The sequence below is a fragment of the Carcharodon carcharias genome, chromosome 23 (genome assembly GCF_017639515.1).
Source record: "Carcharodon carcharias isolate sCarCar2 chromosome 23, sCarCar2.pri, whole genome shotgun sequence".
NCBI classification, from domain to species: domain Eukaryota; kingdom Metazoa; phylum Chordata; class Chondrichthyes; order Lamniformes; family Lamnidae; genus Carcharodon; species Carcharodon carcharias.
In genome coordinates, this window is record NC_054489.1 from 45,441,629 (window position 1) to 45,467,277 (window position 25,649).

A 25,649-nucleotide genomic window follows, 5' to 3' on the forward strand; every position below is an offset into this window, starting at 1 on the left:
CCACCAAGAATATCAAGAGCAGCAATATGGGAATGCTAACACCTGCAGGTTCTCCTTCATGTCACACACAACAACTTGCATTTATATAGCACCTTTATCATAGTGAAATGTCCCAAGACACTTTACAGGAGTGTTATCAGACAAAAATTGATATTGAACCATGGGATGGGTGACCAAAAGCTTGGTCTGAGGTAGATTTTAAGAAATGTCTTAAAGAAAAATGACGAAAGACAAAGTAGTTTTGGGAAGGAATTCCAGAGCTAGATGGTTAAAAGTACAGTCACTGATGCTGGGCTGAAGCACGAGGAGGATGTACAAAGAGGTCAGAGTTGGAAGAATCGAGAGATCTAGGCAGGCTGTATGGCTGGAGGAGATTACAGTGATAGAGCGGGTCTAGGCCATGGAAGAATAGGAACATGAGGATGAAGATTTTAAACTTGAGGTGTTAGCCAAATGGAAGCTTGTGTAAGTCAGCATGGACAGGAGTGATGGTGACCTGGGCTTGGTGCAAATTAGGACATGGACAGCAAAGTCCTGCATGAGTTCAAGTTTACAGAGGGTGGAGGATGAGAGGATGGTCTGGAGAGCATTAGAATAATCAATTCTGGAGGCAAAAAAAACCCAAATGATGGTTTCAGCAGCCGATGAACTAAGGAAGGGACAGAGATGAGCAATGTTACACAGGTAGAAATAGAAGGTTTTTTTGATGGTAAAGGCTAATGGCTCAGCTCAAGTTAAATAGATTGCTGAAATTACACAGTGTGATTCAGCCTTAAGCAGTGACAAGGGAATGGGATGGGAATGGACTCAGTAGCAGGGACTAAAGACAATGGCTTCAGTTGTCCCACTGTTTAATTGGAGGGAATTTCAGCTCATCTAGGCTTGAATGTTGGACAAGCAGTGCAACAAATCAGAGGCAGTGGAGGGGATGAGAGAGGTGGTTGTGAGTTAGAGCTGGGTATTAATAGCATGTGGAACTCCCCATCATATTTTCAGAAGATGTTGATGAGTGGCAGCATGTGCATGAGAAATAGGAGGGAGTCAAGGATAGGTCCTTGGAGAAATCTAGAAATGGCTGCGCAGGAGTGAATGGACAACCCATTGCAGGGATGTGACTACGATTGGAATTTTTCAGTCCTGTTGGCACCTGGCGTGTTTGGCTTTGTGAGCGGACAATATGGTGAGAAGGTCAAAAATCAGTTTTGATGCTGTTGCGAAAACCAATTTGCGATTGTCCACTCTGCCCATCGGTGGCGGGCCGCATTTCCCACCATCCAACGTCAGGAACTTAATTTTAATGCATTTGCGCCTCATCATTGTGCCTGCTCACCGAAAGCATCACCCCCCCCCATCCCACCTCAAATTTCCTTCCCACGTCGGCGTGACTTCAGAACGTTGTGATTTATGACTGCCTTCATGGCGAGCTGAACTTTGGTGGGAACTCGGAGGTGAATGTTCACAATGTTGTGCAGCACTCACAAGGATCGCCCTCAGGACATCAAGGAAGAGGAGCTGGGCATTCGGGGGAGGCTCAGGCAAGTCTCTTTTTCCCGACTGTCTTTCAGTGCGTTGCTGGGACAAAGGCTCCAGCGTGGTTGGGGTCTGGGAGGGGTGGGGGGTGGGGGGGCCAAGGCAGCACAGACTGATGGAAGTACACAAGCAGATGCTGATGTTTTGGGGGGGGGTGTGGGGGTTAGAGAGGTGAGGGGAGGGTGAGGGAAGCGACTGCGCACTTGGAAGATCTTGTCAAAAGTGAGCATTCTTCCTCAGCTGAGACCGTTCAGCAGCAGCTCCATCAACATGCTTGGAGTTGGAGCCTCTGAAGCTTTACTGCCCACTTAAGCAATGCAAAAGCATGAAAGTGCCACCAAGTGCTCCAGAACTTTTCACCCCTCGAGCAGACTGCAAATTGATGTTTTAAGGGACTGCAGAGCAATTGGCCGGCTGGGCAAGTTGTACAATCTCCTCGCTAAATCTGGCCATGGTGCAGTCACTGGTGGAAGTGCTCACAACCCCTTGCAATGTCATCATTCAGGTTTGGACCAGTCTCCCCCATGGTTCATGCTAACAGTGCAGCCTTGCAATGTGGGTTAGGAGAATGCCTGTGCCTGAGCTGAGAGCACAGCCTGCAGTCCAGTGGGCAAAGCTGCTGCCAATCGGTCAGGTGGAGTGGGGCAGAGGTGGGTGGGGATTTGGACAGCCAATGAGTGCACTAAACACTGGCCATCCAAGTGGTGGCCAACACTCTTGCATGTGTGAAAGGGCCTTCAGACTTAAACAAGAGAGGTCTTTAGGACACATATGCTAACCCTTGGGTCTCTTTGATCCTGCAGGAGGAGAACATCAGGATCATGGAGCTGGTGATTTAGCGGGATGCCTCATGGCTTACAGGGGCCAGGGAAGAGGAAGAGAGCAGCGGAGCCGCCTGGCTCAGCAAAGGGAGGAGCACCACCCTCAAGATGAAGGGTGGCAGGGCCTTCTGAGCATGCAGCTGAAGATCCACAGCGAGTTGTCACTTGTAGGTGCCCAGCTAGACTGGTGCTTGTCATTCCCACAGATGACTGAGAACCTGTGTTGCCAATGACTGCACATGTCTAGGGAACTGGCCAGTCACATATGCCACCTGCTGCAGGATTTGGTTTCAAGGGAGGGCATCCACTGCCAGTGGCTGTGAAAGTGATCGCGGCACTCAATTTTTATGCCACTGGCTCCATCCTGGGCTCCAAAAGTGACCTGTGTGGGATCTCACAAGCCTCAATACACAGTGTATCCAGGGGGTCACAGATGCCATCTTTGCAAATGCTCAGAATTTTGTGCATTTCGCCCAGGATCAGGAAAGCCAGGAAGCAAGAACGTTGGGATATGTGGTTATCTCTGGTTTTCCACAGATGCAGAGTGCCATCGACTGCACTCACCTGGTGCATAGATCTCCATGGCAACAAGCAGTCCAGTAGGTCAAACACAAGGCCTTCCACTTGCTGAATGTTCAGCTGGTCTGCAACCACCATAAATGCATCCTATAGGTCTGCACATGATTTGCAGGGACCATCCATGGCTCCTACATCCTCGGCAGATCCGTGACATTTTCCAGGGTCCAGAGAGGCAGCAAGGTTGGTTCCTCGGGGACAAGGGCTACGCACAGAGGATGTGGCTGATGACACCCATGTGATGGCCTCAGACTGCAGCAGAGAGAAGGTACAACGAGGCTCATGCCACAATCCGGATTTTGATGGAGCAAACAATGGACATCTTGAAAATGAGGTTCCAGTGCTTTGACAGGCCCAGTGGAGCACTGCAATACAGTCCCCAGATTGTGTTGTGCATCATTGTAGCTTGCCGAGCGCTCCACAACCTGGTGCTGCAATAGGGGGAGGATCTGGCTGCAAAAGAGATAGAGGGACTGCACATCTCCTCCGTTGAGGAGGACATCGAAGGGGATGAGGATGATGAGGTCTTCAAAGGTGAGGTTGCCAGCGATGAGGCCATCGCATTGGCCAGATGAAGCTGGCACACTCACGAGGACCTCACAGTCACATGAATTGTGAAGGATGATGAAGAGGTGCAGTGAGGACAGTTCTGACATCCTCACCTTGCATCTGTGAACATTTGACTCCTGTGTGGTTGATGACAGCGCACATCAGTGCTCAGGATCGTGTCAAGGAGATGCAGCGGAGGCTGTAATAGTTGCTAGATTCCAGGAGGATGATGATGACATACAGTGAGGACACTCCATAGATCCTCACACAGCCTCTGTGAATGTCTGACTCCTGTCTGACTGAGGGCAGCTCGCTTGCGCTCTGTGATCAGGGTCATATCAGGGAGACGCAGCTGTGAAACTTTAAATATACCTGATCCTCTGTCAGCCTTCAGCACCTGAGCCCTTCAGGAGCACAGCATCACTGGTCACAGATGCTGAAGAGATGGGGGCCAGCCCCACCTCAAAGTTGCTGAGAGCACACAGAGAGAATGAGGGAACCCTGTGACACCTGCCCACGACATTCTGGCAGCAATGACCAGCACCATCGAGGTGCAGACATCACTAAAGTGTCCAGTGAGTGTGAAGCCAGACCATCACTTTCATCTGAACGTTACACACTGCACAGGGAAGAGGCCCTGGACTGAGACACCTGCCTTCATCTTGTGCAGGAACTAAGGTTTCACATCTGAGTGACATGAACACAGCTCATCAGAACAAGGAGCCAAAGACAAGGAGACATTCTTGAGAGTTTATTTACAATAGTGAACATTATGTACAAGTGATTAGCACACATGCCCAGGCTATGCAACTACTACATCATCTTCTATGCTTGGCCTAAATAGCCAAGTGGTTATGGTACTGGGTTTGTAACCCCAAGATCAAGAATTCAAATCTCACAATGGCAAAACTATGAAACAATGTAACTTCACCTGAAACAGATGGAAACTTGTTTGTACTTGAAAGAGTTACATCTTCTTAACCTCCCTAAGCCTGCCACTACATCTTGGTGCTCCCCGACATCCACAGCAGAGGTGGAGGCAGCCTGCTGACTGCTTTGCCCTGTCTGTGATGACCTTGGTGGGTGTCCTCTGGAGGGCCCTGACCTGCTTTGAATATCTTGCTGTGGGCCAGATGCACCCTCCTCAGCTTGTAGAGCTGGAGTTGATGGGGTCACAGGGAAAGGGGATTTGGATCAGATGGACATTTCCGGAGTTACCTGGATGGATGGCCCTGGGGTGCTGAGTGCTGCTCCTCCTCCCTATGGGTGCTCGAGGGTCCCTGGCTGACTCCTTGAGGAGAAGGGGAAGCTGGAGATAGATTGAACTGCTTTGCACCCCTCTTGGGTTGACAGTGTTGGAGGCCAACTATGGTGTCAGCGATGGAGTTCAGCCCACAAATCAGTGCAGGACTGATGTCCTGGACCAAGGTCTCCATGGCTGCTGCCATTCTACCAGTGTTAACCTTGGCGCCTTGGCATGCCGGCGCTATTGCCTCAGACTGAAGGTGGACAAACTCCTCCGTTGTCCATTACTATCTGAGGAGTGCAATAGACATCCCTTCCTGACATTCCTGTGATTGTCTTTATAGCTCCAACAACTGATTGAGGACAGAGTCCAGAGGCTCATCATCTGACACAGACTCAGCAGATCCCTTGCCTCCAGCAGTCCTCCGAGTGCCGGCGACCACGGATGTCCCAGCCTTTGCCTGCAGTGGAACAGATTGTGTGCTGTGTTCACCAGGTTGTGATCCCGAGGCTACTGTAAATCTAGGTCCCACCGAGGTGTATGTCGCTGCGCTGGTGGAGGGTACGGGTGAGCTCCATGACAGGTCTTCAATGATGCTGCCCTCAGGGTCCTCATCCGAGGTGCTCTCGGTGCTGGAGCCAGGGTCAAGGCTGCCTGAGGGTGATGTGGCTGGTGTGCCTAGGAGAGAAAGTGCAGATTATTACTGCTTGGCAGCCACGTTACACATAGAGCAGTGGACTCAGAGTAGCGATAACAGAGCAGGATTCTCACGTGGATGCTTGCCGCCGACCTCACCATCACCGCAGGAATGGTCCACATCCTCTACGGCCAGCTCCAACACGTGACTCTCGCACAGAGTGAGCACCTTGATGTCCAGCACTCCAGCCCCTGGTCTGTGATCTCTCCCGTTGATTGTGCACGACCTTGTCCTGCATAAAGACAGATGGAGAGGGTGTGAGCAAGGCACATGCCAGGCCAAATGAGAAGGATGCCAGGCGTGCGTGTGTGCTAAGTGGAGTCATGGATAGGATGAGGATGCAGTCTCCAGAGGAAATGAGGTCAAATAGGGATGTGAGGGTGAGTGTGAGAGAGTGAGTGGTGATGTCCCTTGAACTGGCAGCGAGTTATGGGCTTGTGAGTGGGTGAGTTGAGAGTGATCAGATGGTTGCCTTACCCTGGCAGCATGGATGAGATCATTCATCTTTTTTCTGTACTTTTTGTGGCCAACCTCTTGTGTGCAGCATTGGCACTGACCACCTCTGCCATTGCCTCCCAAGCTGAAGTGGTGAGACTGAGGGCACCCTTCAGCCAGAGTGGGGGTGGAGGACATCGCGGTGGGCCTCCACAGCATCTAACAGATGTTCCAGGAATGCGTCACTGAATTGAGGGGTTGCACTCTTCTTGCATTTTTGAGCCATGTCTTCACCGGAGCGACCCTGCACTGTAAGCACTGAGAACTGTGCATGCGGCTGCAATTTAAAATGGTGTCCAGAGTGAGGAGGCAGCGAGGTAACAGCATCGTGGGCAAATTGGAGGCTGCTCATCAGCGAGACAACGTGTTTCCCATGACTGCATAAGTTATGAGGCAGAAAGGAGAGTGATATGGCGAGAAAATCCACTATTGCGGCCGACGGGTAAAATGTCGTTTTTCACACCCTCTATTGGACTTTGTCCAATCCTGGGACAATTCCACCCTATGACTCAATAGTTAACATCTGAATGTCCCTGGGTGGAACATGTATCAGGGATCAATATTCAGGAACTTGCTCCATAATACACTGTGGGAGCACCTTCAGCACATGGTCTTCAGTGATTCAATCAGAAAACCCACTGCCATCGTCTCAGGGCAACTAGGCATGGGCAGTAGATACCAGCCTTGCCAGCGATGGCCAAATACCAAGATAGAAAATAAGGGAGAGTACGCTTGAATCCATTTTGGATAAAGACAGGCAAAAGCTAGGAATATTAATAAAGAAACTTAAAGACCAATTCAAGTATAAAAATGTAGTGTTTGAAAGGCACATAAACTTACCACCTATTGCTTTTTGTGGTGTCTTGCTGTGTGCAAATAGACTGCTACGTTTGTCGACCTGATAATAATGGCTACACTTCAAATTTATTTGATCCAGCTGCCCAGGAGTGTGTGATACATGTGCTTATGTGTCCTAATGGGTTAAGAGGCCTTGATGGTAAGCAACATGGTGACTAACACCGAACACTGATGTGGAGATGTGTCTACCGGAGAGGATTCCGGTAGCACAGAGGGAGAATGTACACAAAGAACTCAACAGGCTGGAGAGGCTGGAGTCGGGCGCAAGGAATTCACAAGTCACAAGTTCGTGGTTAGCAAAAAGGTCACAGTGGTGAAGCTGCCACACAAGGTGTGGATAGCTCTTGGTCCTGAAGGTCTAAACAGCCTCCTGAACAGGATCCCTTGATGAAGAAGACTGATGGAATTATATCCAGCATTTGAAAGGCCAGATCTGGCAGTACACTGGAGGGAAATTGTGAGGTCTAAAAAAGACATTCAATGCCCCTTTTAGTGAATAGCGATATACATAGGCATAACTGCATACTGGTGACCATGCCAGAGTAAAATTGTGACCAAGCCTCCCACACTAACCACACTTGGTTTTTAGTGAATTCATTACCATGTAGTAGTTCAGCATTGGGCCTTCTGTCACACATCAACAAAACTCAAAGTAAACATCAGTTACTAGGGCCAATTAGCTCAAATGGATTAGAATGGGGTGCTCAATGGCATTGACAGTGCAGGTTCAGACCTAGTATGGGCTGAGGTAGTTCTTGGTGCCTGTCTCTGGTACTTGCTCCATTAGGATATCATGGCAGCATGGAAAGTCTGCTAGAAATAGAAATGTGTGGAGAGCCACAATTAGCAACCTTTAAACAACTGCAGACTTTACATGAAGAGAGGGATAGAGAGAAACTCTTGATTATCTCAGGGCTCTTTGAGGGCCCTAAACCCAAAAGTGGTTGCATCAAGTTCCACTCCAGAGACTAGAGCCGAACGTTTAGGCCAATACTTTACTGCAGTACTGAGGGAGTGTTGCACTATAGAGGTGTGGTATACCTTTAAGTGGTGTATCTAAAATTGCTGTACATCACCAGACAGGATGTGTTGTATATACTCTTCATCAGGAAGAAAAAAGGAGCAGTCCTAAAGACCAGATGTGTTAACTAGCCTCCCAGATATTGGTGTATATAATTCCATCTCTTCAAAAAAAGAACCCACCTAATGGAATTACCAATCCTCTTCATGTGGTTGGTGTGTTGTGTAGGTAGAAAACACATCATGATGACAGCTGGTGGTGTTTGAAGATTTGAATTGAAGATTTTGTAAAATCCCTCCACGTGCAACACAATTCCTGCTTGTGGAAGCTTGAAGACTCAGAAAGTACATCTGCAGTACTGACAGCAGCATGGAAATGCCTGTGTGAGTGTTTCTCCAACAGTGTAGGTGTCCAGTACACAGCTCATCCACATGGCTGGGGCATCACATCTTGCTGAAACAGCCAGGCATCATGTCCCAGTTAAACAACTGCACATCTGGGGAACATACATCTGAGCCAAACTGCTCTTGTGTGGACAACTGTGACAGAACTGACCCCATAAGGTATAGCACTAGATAAGGTTCAATTATCAAGGGCAACTACTTCTCCTGTGGACCACCAGATCAGGAGTGCCAGGGTGAGGTGGCCCAAATGTTCACAACATGTCCAGGGAACAGGGTTCACCCAGTGGCAGCCTCCAGCAGCTTGAAGAAGTCTAAAAAGACCTTTATCGGCATCCAATAATTTCCTTAGGCATCGGACATGTTTGTGGTGAAACATAGCTTCGTGAGCTGGGCCTAACAAACACGTGGGACAGCAGCAACAGCACCATCGATCTTAAGTCTAACACACCATGCAAGCCATCAAAGTTCAAAAAGCCATAGGAAATGGACATATCCACAGACTGAACATATCAGGACTGTTGAAAGACAACGAGACAAACTCAAGACCCAGGCAAAATATGGCTTATATTGGAAGGCCAGTTAAAAGTTAAACTTAAATTCCAAAAATTATGGGCAGGATTTTCCGGCCCTGTCCATCTCTGGGATTGCCTGGACCCGCTGAAAGTCAATGGGCTTTTGGCAGGGCCGCCAAATCTCTTGTCACCCACCACAACGCAGCCGGAAAATCCCGGCCTATGTCTCTGAGAGAACAACCCATGGAGAGGGTAGATCAGTTTGTGAGCCACTGCAGACAAAATCTGCGAGATTCCTACTTTTCAGGGGCAGAATTGGCTCCTAGAATCATCGAGTTTGTGATAGCTTCTCCCCTATTGAAGCATACCAAAAGGATTTTTTTGGACCAGCCCAAAGGTTACAGTTTGGAGGTGTCGCTGAAAAGCGGATACAAGTATGAAGCAATCCTACTGGCTAGACAGAGTTTATGGGCTCTGTGTACTACATCCACCATTGGCATGGAAATCAATTCAAACTAACCCACTAAGCCAACCAGATGGTGTGGGCTCATATACGCACACATCTACAACACATACAAGGCATGTGGCACCAGAGAACACTGACTGGAAGCACCAATGCAGGAAGCCAAAGCCAGAACAGATAGTTTGACACCATGCCAAGACACAGTCGGATACAAGACAGTTACAGCATCCCAGCAAGTGTACCAAATAACACAAACAGCAAATCTACAACATGACCAGTCAGATTGGATGATGAGAATAACCAGAGCATTAACAGACACAGTGAACAGACATTCCATACAGTCAACATCACAAATGTATTGGCACCATTGTACCATCTGAAGTCCTTTGCCACTACGCACATTGTTTGCCCACAGAAGCCAAGGATATGTTTGCTGTGGACAAAAGTCAAAATGGAAGCAAATGCTAACATTCTTCTACTTCACATACTGAAAAGCATGTAACTGCAGAAGTGGAAAGTGATGGCTCAACCAACCACTGCCAAGCTCATAGCCGACAATGACTCGGAGATTCCGTCTCTGACATTCATCATACTTGAATGTCGCTACAACAACTCACCCAGGTTATCTCAAATATCCTGTATTGTGGACACCACATGTCCAGCGATTGTAGGCCTACCAGCAGGCAAAGACCTGATCTTTGTTACCATTCACAGCTTCAACAAGACAATGGTGAAGACAACAGACCACAAGAACAACCCTATCACTTCATTAACTGACCTAATATCATTATAACTGAATAGGCTTGACAGGATTGGAAGTTTCAAAGGTGATGAATATTGCATATATGTGCAGATGCTATTCCTTCCAGTGACCCTTCATGTAAGTGGAGCATCCATATCTAGAGTAAGCTGAAAGTAGAACTGGATAAGATGGAAAGAGATGGCAAGTTTTGCACAGAGGGCCTCGTCTTTTTGAGAACTTCTGTAAAAGAAGTACTCTTTATCTGGCAGGAGGATCATGATCACACATTTGGTGAGCTCAACAAGTCATTGGCTAAAGAACCATTAACACTTCAATTCTACGGCCCAGCAGAGGAAACTACACTAGAGGCTGATGTGACACACAAAGGCCTTGGAGCATGCATCCTACAAAAAGGGAAGCCCATTGCTTTCACTCCCAAGAGTTTATCAACAGCCCAAGCCAACTATTGGAATATTGAATGGGAAAGATTAGCTTTCGTTTTTGGAATCCAGCGTTTCCACACATAGCTATTTGGGAAAAGGTTTGTGATGGAAACCAACCACAAACCACTCGAGATGATCTGGCGCAAACCGTTAACTGGTGCACCAATCAGATTACAGCATTTACTCTTCAAAGTACAAGGCTACGCCGATGACATACGCTACAAGCTGGGTAGTTCTGTGGTGATATCTGATACTTTAAGTCATTTACCAAACCTGTGTAAAACTGCAGTTATTTCCCTAGATCTGTAAGTAGCTCTCATCGATCCCAAAATACAGGACATCATACTTATTAACCTCATGAGTTTCAGACAGAATAGATGCCAGCAACTGCAACAAAAAATGTCTAATGATCCCATATTGCATCAGTCATGGAAGAGTGGCCAAAATCCTTCTGGGATGTTCCAGAGGCTCTAAGACCAGCTTGGTCGAATAGGTAAGAGCTCAGACGACTGGCTAGAGAAACAGCATTCTGCCCAGGGCTGAGTCAAGTCATTGAAAAGCTGTGAGGGATTGCAAATGTTACAGATGGGCGAGACAGACAAACTATATTTCTTTCATCTCACTACCTGTCAGTAGGCAGAAAACGTTTTGAATTATTTTTAAAGTATGCTGTAGCATGTTTCCCCAAATCCAATTTATTAATAACTTGCAGCAAACTCACATTATGATTAACTCAGAAGGTTAGTTTAATCACATTCAAAATCTGGAGGAGGAGGGTTTGCATTCCACTGCACACACGCAGAGTAAGGGAGAATAGAAAAAAGTAAGTTTTTATAACTATCGATAGTAACAGTACAAGAACAGAAACTCGTATTCACGTTGTTATGAGAGTCCAGACTCAGAATCCGAGGAAAAATTCTTTCTTGTAGGTGCTCAAGTTCAGCTGTCTGAAACTGGAGTTGTAGAGTTTCCTTTACAGTTGGTGCTGATACCACAAGATGAAGTTGATACACAGAGGCCAGAATTTTCTGGCCCCGTTGGCATCAGGCATCATGTGGGGTAGACAATAAAGTGAGAAGGCCAAACATTGGTTTTATGCCGTCGTGAAACAAATTTGTGATCGTCCACTCCACCCATCAATGGTGGGCCACATTTCCCACCACTGCACGTTGGGATCCTGATTTCAATACTTCAGCATCTCATTTTAAGTCCTGTCCACTGGAATCATTTTCCCCCACGCTGGATCATCCGGGCACGTTGGCGTGTTTACATCCCAATGGGTTTCACAATTGTACACAAGCAATGTGCAACTGGTGAGCTGCACTCTGCTCAGGACTTTGAGGTTTACTTATCTATCTTACTTCGGGCAGCACTTTCAGTCATCAATGCCAGGCTTCACAAGACAGACAGTGAATGTGTGATTGCCCTGTGAGTGTGAGCGTTTAGAGTGATAAGATGGTTGCCTTACCCTAGGATGAGATCATTCATCCATTTTCTGCACTTCATGGCTGACCTCTTGCGTGCGGCATTGGCACTGACCACATCTGCCACTGCCTCCCAGGCTGGAGGGAGAAGTGAAGCTGATGGGTCTCCTGCAGCCCAAACAAGGTTAGAGGACATTGTGGTGATACTTCATGGCGTCCAAAGGGTGTGTCACTAAATTGGGGGGCTGCACTCTTCTTGGCTTTTGGGGCCATGTCTTCACTGGAACAGTCCTGGGCTGTAAACATTGAGAAGTGCATGCGGCTGCACTTTAAATATGGCGCCCTGCGTGAAATGATGTGGCGGGCAAACTGGAGGCTGCCCACCAGCAAGACGGTGTGTTTCCTGTGGCTGCATAATTAATGAGGCAGGAATGGGACAATATGGCGTGAAAATCCGCCATTATGGTTGGCGGGTAAAACAACTTTTTTCCCACCTACTGCCTCACTTTGTACATTTCTGGGATGATTCCGCCCAGAGGCTGGTTCAGTTCTGCAGAGAAAGGCTTCAAGAAGCTAACTGTTGTTCAGCCTGGAGTTCTGCTTCTTGTTGGTTCACCGGTTGGATGTTAAATAGTAGACTGAAGATTTCTCAATTCTCAAAAGAATACAGAGATTTCAAAATGGTCACTCGCGTCACGTGAACTTATTTCTCCGCAATGATTTCATTAAGGATGTTTATTTGCTGTCTGAAACTGGCTTTTGGTTTCAGGACTGATAATGTCCCAGCCATTAGCTTTTGAAAGAGTTACCATCCATATTTGAGGGTCTTGTGTCGAGAAGCTATTGTCTAGACAGGCCCTCTGACTCCGCTAGTGAGGTAAGCTTATCAAGATGAAATTGATGTCCATTGTCCCCTCAATGGTCCCCTTTTGAAGTGGACCTGGACACTCACAAGTGCAAGATGAGTCTGTTAACAGCTCTGCAGGCATAATGAGTTTTGAACTGTCGTCCCCTGGTTTTGTGATGATAATGTCCTTATAATTGGGTGTGAGATTCCACACTGATGAGAAGAAGATTATATTATTCTTGTACCTCCTGTTGGTAGCTTCCAGAACAAAGGGCCAATCCTGTGGTCATATGGCTCGTAGCAGCCATCTTTTTTGCTTCAGCCAAAATTCCATTTTAAATACAGCAAAAATGAATAAAGTTTTGATACATACAGTTTTGGATTTCTTTTCATGTCATTTTGACCTAACAAAATTGGAAGCAATTCTGAGGGACAGAATTAATCTACACTTGGACGGGCAGGGCTTAATCAAAGACAGTCAGCATGGTTTTGTTTAGGGGATGTCATGTCTGACCAATTTAATTGAATTTTTTGAAGAGATGACCAGTTGTGTAGATGAGGGCAATGCATTTGATGTAGTCTACTTTGACTTCAGAAAGGCATTTGATAAGGTTCCGCATGAGAGACTGATAATGAAGGTAAGAGCCAATGGGATCCAAGGCAATTTGCAAATTGGATCCAGAATTGGCTGAGTGGCAGGAAGCAGAGGGTGATGTTCGAGGAGTGTTTTTATAACTGGATGCCTATGTCCCGTGGGATTCCACAGGGATCAGTGTTAGGTCCCTTGCTGTTTGTGGTATATATAAACGATTTAGACTTGAATGTAGGAGGGTTGATCAGTAAGTTTGCGGATGACATGAAAATTGGTGGGGTGGTAAATAGTGAGGAGGCCTTAGATTACAGGAGGATATAGATGGGCTGGTCAGATGGGCTGATCAGTGGCAAATGGAATTTAATCCACATAAGTGTGAAGTGATGCACTTGGGCAGGACAAACAAGGCACGGGGATACACGATGAACAGTAGAACCCTAGGAAGTACTGAGGATCTGAGGGATCTTGATGTGCATGTCCACCCGTCCCTTAAGGTAGTGGTGCAGGTAGATAAGGTGGTTAAGAAGGCGTATAGGATACTTGCCTTTATTAGCTGAGGCATAGAATATAAGAGCAGGGAGGTTATGCTGGAACTGTATAAAACACTGGCTAGGCCACGGCTAGAGTATTGCGTGCGGTTCTGGAATCTGCATTATAGGAAGGATGTGATTGCACTAGAGAGAGTGCAGAGGAGATTTACCAGGATGTTGCCTGGGCTGGAGAGTTTTTCTGTGCTGTAGGCCCCTATGAATCTATGACACAAGGCAGCCAAGCCTATCTTCCCAGTCACCACAAAGAACCATCAATACCTCACAAGGCAATTGCAGATCCATGGACCAGAATTACAATCAATCCCTTCAGTATCTGTGGAGATGATTTCTTGGTCATGACTAACTATTTCTCATAATTTCCCATTATCCATCAGTCACACGATACATCCAAAGCAGCTGTCGCAGGTACATTGGGTTCAATCTTTAGCCTATTTACTGTCCTGTAAGAATTGTTTCTTTCAATGGACCCCCAATATATTGGAAACCCCTTCAAGATAATGTGTGAAAAGTAGGGATTTGCCCATACTACCTCATCACCACACTATCCTGGGTCCAATGGCATGGCCGAGCATGTGGTTTATACCGTAAAGTCCTTGATTATAAAATGTCAGCAAGCTAAACAAGGTTTACAGGTTGCAGTTCTACACTTTAGAGTGACACTGTACATTGCAACCATTCCTTCACCAACAGGATTATTGTTCAGCAGACAAGGGCAAACAACCCTTACCAATCTTTATTCATCGATACTTCCGGGAATATGAGGTGCATTATTTGAAAAACAGGAAGCATGATTTTCCAGCCCCCGCCCGCTGTCGGGATCATCCAGTCCTGCCTAATGTGAGAGTGACTGCCCTTGACATCAGGGCAGCATTTGACCTTGTGTGGCATCAAAGATACTATCAATCTACATGGCCAATTTTTGTGTCATTTGCAAATTTCCCAATCATGTCTCCCACTTTTAAATCCAAATCATTAATATATACAACAAACAGCAAGGAACCAAGCATTGAGCCCTGTGGAACACCACTGGAAACTGTTTGATATTCATAAAGACATCGATCAACTATTACCCTTTGTTTCCTGTCGCTGAGCCAATTTTGGATCCAACCTGCCACCTTCCTCTGTATCCCATGGGCTTTTACTTTTCTGACCAGTCTGCCACGTGGGACTTGTCAAATGTTTCACTAAGATCCATGTAGGCACCATACACTGCACTACCCTCATCAATCCTCCTTGTTACTTCCTCAAAAGATTTGATTAAGTTAGTCGGGCACTACCTTCTCGAACAAAACCATTCTGAGTATCCCTGATTAATCAGTTCCTTTCTAATTGACAGTTTATCCTGTCTCTCAGAATTGATTCCAATAATTTGCCCATCACCGAAGTCAGGCTAACCAGCTTATAATTATTTGGCCTATTCCTCGTGCTCTTTTAAATAATGGTACAATGTTCGCAGACCTCCAACCCTCTGGTACTTCGCTTGCATTTAATGAAGATTGGAAAATGATCCTCAGAACATCCACTATTTCCTCTCTGGCTTCCTTTAACAAACTAGGATATAATCCATCTGACACTGATGATTAATCCACCCTCAAGGATGTTAGTACCTCCAGTATTTCCTCTCTCATTATGCTTATTGTATCTAATATTTCACAATCCTCCTCTTTAACTAGAATAGCAGCTTCATCCCTCTCCTTTGTGAAGACGGAGACAAAGTACTCATTAAGAACTCTGCCCATATCTTCTGCATACATAAGTTATCTTTTACATCCTTGATAGGCCCTATCCTTCCCTTGGTTATTCTCTTGTTCTTAATGTACTTATAAAACATATTTGGGTTTTCTTTGATTTTACTTGCCAACATTTTTTCATATCCTTTCTTTGCTTTCCTAATTTCCTTGTTTACTTCAGCCCTGTACTTTCTATACTGCTCTAGGCTTTCTACAGTAGTAAGTTTATTGTGACTATCATAAGCTTTCTTTCTCTGCTTTATCTTACCCTGTGCATTTTTGGATAACCAAAGGGCTCTAGATTTGGCAGTGCCACCCTTTTTCTTTGTCGAGATGTCTCGACACTGTGCCCATAGAATCTGAAAAAGCAAAACCAGCTTGTGAGCAGTTTTCCAGCGACATTATCTAAGGAATGTGCTTAAATAATATCATCACCATCAACACCCCTTTGTCCTTTTGTCTATGACATCTTTGGCAGTAGCTTCTTTGTCTCTACCTATCACTGGCCCCTTATCCAGTTCTACCTGTCCCACCCCCCTCTACCAGCTTATATTTCACCTCATTTCTCTATTTCCTTAGTTCTGATGAAGAGTCATACGGACTTGAAACGTCAACTCTATTCCTCTCCGCAGATGCTGTCAGACCTGCTGAGTTTCTCCAGGTATTTTTGTTTTTGTTTCAGATTTCCAGCATCCGCAGTATTTTGCTTTTATCTTACTGTAAACGGTCCACCAGGGTCAAGAGGCTTCCAGCTTCTTTAAAATGGTTTAATTACCTTTTCTTGTAAAATGCTGTCTTTTCCAGGAAGAGCAGCAACCAGAGCCCTTGCATCAACCCTTTATGGGACAGGTCTTTTAAAAACACAATTTTCTCCAGGATGTTCTTAGTCCTTGAAGATGAACCATTTTCTGTGATTAAAGCATTTATGACAGCCTCTGGATCAATCGTCCAATACTACCACTATGCCAACATCTTCCCATTTCCACATCCACATGTGAATGACAGCCAACTCCTTCTTAATTTCTGGAACCCTCGAGCCCTCCAAGAACCCCAACAGATAATCAAGGAGTTTTGATGTCATGTGACAGATGGCTCAACGCTCAGCCACTATAAGATAATGAAGAACACAACAAATAGGAGCAGGGGTAGGCATTTCAGCCCTTTGAGTTTGCTCCACAATTTAATGAGATCATGGTTGACCTTCTACTTCAATACCATTTTCCTGTACTATCCACGTATCCCTTGGGGGAGAATTTTCTCTCCATCGTGTGGGCTGGGCGGGAGTGAGTGCAGGCAGGCATGCAGCCGATCGCTGCCCATGATTGGCTGCACGCCGCCATTTTAAGTGGGCAGGCCAATTAAGGCCCGCCCAGCATGACGTGCACTTGGAAGCTCTGAGTGCTACCTCTGCGGGTGGGGGAGGAGGGAGAGTCAGGGCCTGCGCTCTTGCATGTATGCACGCGCAAATGCGCAGAAATCTCCCCGAGGCAACTGCGTGCCTCAGGGAGTTTAATCTCATTTTTCAAAATTTAAATAAATTAAAAAATTCAGACATGTCCTCTCATGTGACAGTGTCACATGAGCTGGGACATGTCAATGAATTTTAATTAAAAATTTATTACATTTATAAATCCTTCGTGAAACCTCATCCACCCCGTGGATGAGGTTTCGTGATAAATGCAAAAGCCTCCTGGGCTCTTTGCCTTCCCGACAACCTTAAGGTTGGATGGGCAGCTCGGTTGATTGTTTTAATTCATTTTTAAATGGCCTTAATAGGCCTTTGGCAGTTTGGCGGGCACGCAGCCGACTCTGGTGTGCGCCCACTGAACCGAAAATGGGAATGACGCGCAGTGATGTCGGGACACACGCAGACGAATTTTGTATGTTAGAATGAGATCCGCTCTTATTCTTCTAGATTCCAGAGCAGAAAGGCCCAGTCCGGTGAATCTTTGTTGCACTTAGAAGCCACTAAGACTGAGTTTAGTTGTACTTGTTGGAAGGGTGGGAGCAATGTTACTCCAGTAAGATCACCACTATGCAATTATAACAGTATTATTGTTATTCGGATTCAATGACTGGAGCTTACAGATACTTGGGCAAGAAGTTGAACTTGCATTTTTGGCTGTACCAGCAGATCCTGGCAGTCTCTGAAACGCATGGAGCAGTCGGTAATGTCTGCAGAAGCTGCAGCAGCAGATACATCGATGGGCAGAATTCCCTAATTGTTTCCAGACTTCCTACTGCACAAGAATGTTTCAGGAAACATTTTTTTGAGAGAGGAATTATGGGTGTGTCAAGGAGATATAAAATATCTCCAACTCCAGCATGATGCCACCACCAAACACATCTTCCCTTCACCACCGCACCCCCCCCCCGCCCCGCCGGCAGCATTCCATAATGATTGTTCCCTCTGGGACACCCTGGTCCACTCCTCCATCACTCCCTACACCTCAACCCCCTCCCACGGCACCTTCCCATGCAACTGCAGAAGATGCAACACCTGCCCCTTCACTTCCCCTCTCCTCACCGTCCAAGAGCCCAAACACTCCTTTCAAGTGAAGCAGCATTTCCCTTGCACTTCCCTCAACTTAGTCTACTGCATTCGTTGTTCCCAATGCGGTTTCCTCTACATTGGAGAGACCAAACGCAGACTGGGTGACCGCTTTGCAGAACATCTTCGGTCTGTCCGCAAGCATTACTCAGACCACTCTGTCACTTACCATTTTAACACTCCACCCTGCTCTCATGCCCACATGTCCATCCTTGGCCTGCTGCATTGTTCCAGTGAAGCTCAACGCAAACTGGAGGAACAGCACCTCATCTTCCGATTAGGCACTTTACAGCCTCCCGGACTGAATATTGAGTTCAAAACCTTTAGATCATGAACTCTCTCCTCTATCCCCACCCCCTTTCTGATTTTCCCCCTCCTTTTTGTTTTTTCCAATAATTTATATAGATTTTTCTTTTCCCACCTATTTCTATTATTTTTAAATGTATTTCCATCCATTGTTTTATCTCTACCTTTTAGCCTTTTTCAATTCCTTCACCCCACCCCACACCCACTAGGGCTATCTGTACCTTGCTTGTCCTGCTTTTTATGCTTAATTAGCACATTCCTTAGATAATATCACCACCTTCAACACCTCTTTGTCCTTTTGACTGTGACATCGTTTGGTTATCTCCACCTATCACTGGCCCTCTACCCAGCTCTTCTTGTCCCAACCGCCCCCCCCCACTTAATCCAGCTTATATTTCACCCCTTTTCTATTTTTACTTAGTTCTGTTGAAGAGTCATGCGGACTCGAAACATTAACTGTGTTCCTCTCCGCAGATGCTGCCAGACCTGCTGAGTTTTTCCAGGTATTTTTGGTTTTGTTTTTGTTTGGGTGAATTATCACACCTAGCCAAAAGAAGCTAAACAATGTGTTAATTTTTTCCAAAACTTACTAATAAAATTGGTGCTATGAAAGGGTTAAAAGAGGTTAAAAAATACCTGGTGACACAATGAGAATTTGCATTCAAAGAGGAAAATATGTATAAAGGAAGAGAAGGCTGTTGGTAAAAGTAGAGGGATTCTATGAGCTAAAGGCTCCGTGCCCCGCCCCCATCCGCTCATGTCCAGCCTGCCCACCATAGCAAAAATCCAGGCCATGAGGTTGGTAGGCAGAATAAGGAAGTCACATACTTCTTGGGAAAATAAGCGTCTTAACGTGGTGGAGGAATGGATGCATTTGCGCGTATAAGCTACACAATTCACTAAAAGTAGTAACATTGGCAAATAAGATCATTAAAAAAAAAGACAACCTAGCAATGAGGTTAATTTATTGAGGGATAGAACTATGTTATGTTAAACCTGTATACTGTAGAACCTTGGTTAGACCACGTTTAGAGAACTGTGGACTGTTCTGATCTCCAAAAGATATAGGGGCACTGAGGAGGAGCAGCACAGATTTACCATCATGTTATCAGATCTGAGAGATGACACATATCAGGAAGGGTTACAAAGGCTATGGTCTTTTCTATAGAAAAGAGGTGAGTGAGGGGTAATCTGATAGAGGGATTTAAGATTAGGGAACGTTTTGGTAGGAAGATGTAGTAAAGTCGCTTCCGCTTGTGAATGAGACCAAAACCAGGGGTCATAAATATAAGATGGGTCACCATAAACCCAACAGAGAATTCAGGAGAAACTTCTTTAGCAAAGAGTGGTTAGAATGTGGAATCACCACCACAAGGAGCAGCTGAGGCATCTAGCATAGATGCATTTCAAAGAAAGTCAGATGAGGGATAAAATAACAGACATATGTTGATGCAGTTGGATGAAGAGGGATGTGAGAAGCTTGTGTGGTACATAAACATTAGCATGAACTAGTGTTGTTGGGCGGCCAAGTTGTGCTATTAATGAAAGAGTTGAACTGCAGATACTTTTTGGGTGGAAACTTTAAGTTTGTTTATAATACACACTGCAGCAACCATACGTGTGCTTTCAACTCCAAGGGCTGAAGTTTCTGTTCGTTGGACAGGCGAGGCTGACCCAATCGCAGGCGGGTGCAGAGCCGATCGCTGCGGCAATCCGGGTTGCGCCGCCATTTTGCGTGGTCGGGCCGATTAAGGGCCGCCCAGCGCATTTCACGCTCCCATGGAGACCGGGATTTTTAAAATTGAGGCGGGCATGTACAGACTGCCGGTTGCAAAGAGGAATCAGCAGTCTGTATAAAGAAAGGCCCCGCAGCCTCCTTTGGGCCAGCGACCGGTGCAGTGGGTCTGCACAGTGGGCTCTGGAGGAGGGCAGGCCAGAGGAGGAGGGCAGACTGCAGGATAGGCCAGCCAATGTGCACCTCATTTCTCTGATGCTTGCCTTGCTACCCTTCTCGAAGAGGTGGAAGAACTTCAGGAGGTCCTGTTTCCCCAGGATGGGAGGAGGAGGGCCCCCCACATTATGAAGTGGGCCTGGCAGGAGGTGGTCAGCTCCCAAGATGCTGTCCGGCGCCCAGGGACCCAGGGCCGCAAATGCTTCAATGATTTGTTGTGCTCTGGAAGGGTGAGTACCATGTCGGCCTTGGCCATTTTACCCAACTGGTAGCCTTAGCCTTTGAGGCCCCCCACCCAATGTCAGTGTCGTTACTGCATTGGGCATTTGGTGCACGCTGGGTGGGCAAGTGGGTACTGACTATGCTGACATCAGCCTTAGTGGTTAAGGAGAAGATGGGTTCTCCCCGCAGCATATGTTGGTGTTTGTGGCATTTGAGTAGTCTGGGGGCAACCTGCAGGGGAGGCAGCTGGACACGTACTCAGAACTCCAACACATGTCTTATTGATGGTGATGAGATGGTGGAAAGGGAGCCTCAAGGTGTTGTGGCCAAAAGCCATCTGCTGGCCTCAGCGCCGCACCTAGTTGCGCCTCCTTGCCATGGGCGCTAAGGCCCGTGTGTTATTGAAACTGATGGAAGCCGAATGTGTCCAAGGTGTCCGTTGGGGGAGGGGGTTGGGAGCAACCGTACTATCTTCTGGGGACTGATCACCAGTAGTGTGGACAGGAGCCGCTGGAGGCCTCAGTTGGGCCACTGTGGTTGGGGTGCGGCATGCGCGTGCAGAGTACATGAGTGATGAGCCCCAATAAATGGTGTTCTCTCTTCTGCAGGCAAATACTGAGCACAACAACCAGGAGTGTTTGCGCACTGGTGGTGACCAGGCCATGCTGCACACACTGACCCACTTCGAAGAACAGGCCATGGAGCTGGGGAGGAGGCAGGCGCCCAGGTCAGCAGGTGTCAGTGAGGCTGGGGTGCAGCGGCCAGGTATTTGAGGCCCACAGTCCCATCCACTCTTTCTTCCCACCATCCAAAGCACTGATGGTTGCTGCAATCGTTAATGTAGCAACACTGCACATTCACAGACTGATACATTCAGACGTGTGGGTCATACACAAAGGTGTCTCGGCTCCTTGAGGATGCACCTTCCAAAGTTGCCTTATCCCATTCCTGACCAATCTCCTGTGCTCCACTGCAAATGTGGCAAGTGTTTGTAATGTTTCCTCATAACTCCCAACTCTCCAGGACAGCATGCATCCTGGTCAGGAACCTCTACATTCTCCCCACTCCAATCCCGTCCCTCCATGAAGTGCAGGTCACAACTGAACACAGAAGTGTAGCTGTGGCCTCGACAGTGTTTTCTGCACTTGTAACATGACCTCCCTTTTCCTACATTCTATTCCTCAGCTAATAAAGGCAAGTCTGGCTTTTACCTTGTTAAACGCCTTATATTTCTATTCTGCTACCTTAACGGGTCTGCCCAGCAACCTCCCTGTAATCGTTCTTACTTTCCACGATCCTACCATTTCTCCTGTATTAACCTCACACTTAACAACAGAACATTCCATGTGGCACTCCTTGGGCCATCTGACCAGCCTGTCTGTATCCACCTGTAATGTTTGGGTCTCCTCTTGACTATTTACCATCCCACCAATGTTCATCTCCTTAGGTTCTTGAAGGTTGAGCACATTGAGCCTGAGGGTGGGGATAGGGATGGATTGTGTTACTGACTGAACATTAACTGATGCACTGTCCTTGTTGTGATTTTCAACATCAACACCGCATGGTCGCCCCATGTCCAGAGGCCACCCCCCCTCCACATCTGAGGGGCATCAATTGGTACGAGATTCACATCATTTCAGCCAGCTAGGCACCAGCACAGCGACTACCACATTGGTGGGGAATATAACACCAGCTAGTGTCCCGTGGCTCAGTGGAGAGAGTACTTCACAATTGCTGGAGGAGATGGCACGGACATAGAGTGCCAATAGTGCCAGCAGCCGGAGGACTGCAGGGGACCAGGCACATGCTGAGTCCGGCAGTGATGACGTGCTTCTGGAGATGTCACCAATGCAGCAGCTGCAGGACAAGTGGCCGGGTGCACGGGAGAATCTGGCAGGGTTGCATGAGGGTGTGTTTCAGTTGGTGTCTGTGTTGGTGGAATCCAGGCAGAGTGTCAGTGCTGGCAGGAACCTCAGGACAGAGCTTCAGGCTTCCTCCATTGAGAGACTGGCAACTCTCATGGAGAGGGGCTTCCAACAGATTGATCAGCATCTGATTGGGTTACACTCTGACCTGCAAGCGCTCACAGCGCTAATGGCCACAGGTGTTCATTGCCAATGTGGGACACTTTCTGGGCTCCAAGTGCCCCAGCTCGGTGCCCATCCATCTGCGATGAGCAGGGAGGTCCAATATGAGCTCATGTTGGCGCAGCAGCTGCCTGTCGTCGCTGTGATATCCTCCCAGGGCACTCCGGACGAGGGCAGCAGCTCCTCCTCCCCTCTGCCAGTGACCATTGCATCTATTGAGGCTGCGACAACTGGGGAGGTGCCAGTTCTGGAACTGGCCACTCCCTCCCAGGCGGGGCCATCACAGGCTCCACGGGCCAGAGGACACCCGCCAAGATCATTGAGGCCAACAGACAGCAGAGTCAGCAGGCTGCATCACAAACCACTCTGAGCAATGGGACGGTAGCAAGACGTAGCACCCACAAACGTAAGCATAAGGCACGTTAGCCGCTCCACGGGTTTGTCACTGGTGAGTTTCTGTTGCCCCGAGATTAGGGAATTTATTTTTGTGAACATCAGAGCAACGTTTTGTCATGTTTTTGGTGGCAATAAAGTCCACATTTGCGCCCAGGGCTGAGGGTGTTTCCTTTGTGATGCATTTGTCTGTTTCACAGACATATCATGAGTGTTTGAGTGGACATTGATGTTTCTGTACTAAGCCTTTAGTTGCAGCTGATGAGGTGGAAGATGTAGCACCTAAGTGCCATGTATGGAAGTTCCAGGCAATGCTGCTCCTGCTGATCCATGTGTGTGGAGCTAGCTGTAGGTTGTTTGGATTAAGGTGTCCCTGCCTCCTTGGTGTAGTAGCGGGTCAGCCTGCTGGCCCTCATCATCGCCCTGTGCTTCCTCATCCTCTGAGCCACTGCTGGATTCATCATGTGCAGCCTCATCCACTGCGTCAAGGTTTTCATCGTCAACTGTGTCCCCCTTTCCAGCGCAAGATCGTGCACGGTGCAGCATGCTACCACTATTAGAGAGACGTGATCAGGGGGGTACTGGAGCGCGCTCCCTGAGTGGTCCAGGCATCCGAAGCGCATCTTAAGAAGACCGATGGCTCTTTCCACCACAGCCCTTGTGGAGCTGTGGCTCCTATTGTACCGCTGCTCAGCTTCTGTTCTTGGATGGTGGAGAGGCGTCATGAGCCACCTTCTGAGGGGATAGCCCTTGTCACCCAGCAGCCATCCATCCAGCCGAGCCGGAGCACTGAAGAGCCCCGGCACCTGGGAGTGTCTGAGGATGTAGTTGTTGTGGGAGCTGCCTGGGTACCTTGCACAGACTTGCAGAATCTGCATCCTGTGATCACCCACTATCTGCATGTTCATGGAGTGGAAGCCCTTCCTGTTGAAGGCACTGGGCTCACCTGCTGGCGCCTTGATGTGTACAGTCTATAGCACCCTGGACACGGGGGAAGCCAGCAATGGCTGCGAAGCCTCTGGCTCACTGTGTCTGACTTGCCTGGTCGCAGCAGAAGTGGATGAAGGTCAATGCCCGTCTGAACAGAGCGTCTGTAACCTGCTTGATGCAAGTGTGGACAGCTGATTGGGAGACACAGCACCCACCGAGCCCTGGAAGGAGCTAGAGGCATAGAAGTTGAGGGCAACCGTGAGCTTCAGAGCTACTGGCATGGGGTGTCCACCCACACAGTTAGGAGAGATCTCAGGGCTAGTCATCTGACAGATATAGTTGACTATTTCCCTTGACTGTTGGAGCCTCCTTCGGCACTGCACCTCAGACATATTGAGGTAGCTGCTTCACCGCCTGTAAACCCTGGCAGCAGGATAGTGGCATCTTCTGCAGCCCCTTCCACCTTGGACAACATCTTGGCCCTGCGCCCTTTGTACCTGCGCCTGGCCTCCCAAAGGTGGCTCCCCTGGAGGCTGATTGTTCACTCCTGGCCTCCTCCTTATTCTAGCCCTCTCTTCCTCCTCAGAGTAGCTGTCTCCAGTGGAGATGTCAGAACCCATATCCCCAGGCTAAATGGAGGCCTCTGGAAAGCTGCAGGCCCGATAAAGATAACTGTCTGCAGACCGCTGAGCTGAAGCTTCAACGTACAGAGAAAGCTGCTGGAAATTGATCTGAACTGCTCCCGATCACACAGGCAAGTTTAAAACACTTTCTGCAGTAAATACTTCACATAAAACATTAACAACCCCTCTGAGCCCACATATCCCACCCGTGGATGAGTTTTGTTAAAAAGTCACTAACCCGCCTGCCTGTTGTGCCTGTGCGCTGAGCTGAAGATTGCACGGGCACCTCAAGATCTGCGACGATTGCTGAGTTAAGGGTCTTAACAAGCCCTTTAATTAATGGTGGGTGCACATCGCACTTCATCACGTGCCTGCCCAGCTAAATATCGTGATGGCGTGCGGTGATGTCAGGACGCTCGCCTGACGTCAGCACTGACGTGCGGGAACCAGCGCCCCCCGCATGTCACCCTGGAAATTCTACCCACTGTCTATCTTTACACTGACTGCTCAGGGAGCCCGCGCTAATCTCCTATTGGTTACTGCAGATCATGTCATCCTCCTTAACAAGTATCATTCTTAAAGGTACATTGCACACTAAATAAAACCATAATTACTACAGCTAGTTAGACTGAATGGCTTCTTTCTGTGTTGTGAATACTATGTAAACACTGTGACCCAGATCTTTTGTTCTCCAGATCGTCAGAGACTGGATGTACAACCCAAGATGAACATCAGGACCCCACAGAAGCCCTGACATCCTGACCTTCAAGGGAATTATCCAAGAAGTTTGACCTTCCGATGGGCAATGTCCTTGCTCCCTGGGACCCTCCAAAAATGTCTCTGATTCTGAGTTAAAGTTGGAAACGTCAGGCAGTTCTGACTTACTTACCTAGACAGTTACCAGGGAAATTTTAGACAGAAAATGTCAGTCTAACTCCTACAGAACTGAGCCCCAATCTCTCACACTGATTCCCCAACTCCCTTATTGACTCCTTGACTACCTCTTGAACCCCAACTACTGCACCAACCCCCAGATTACCCCCCAATCTGCCCCCTGATCTTGCTCGACCCAACAACACCTCCTG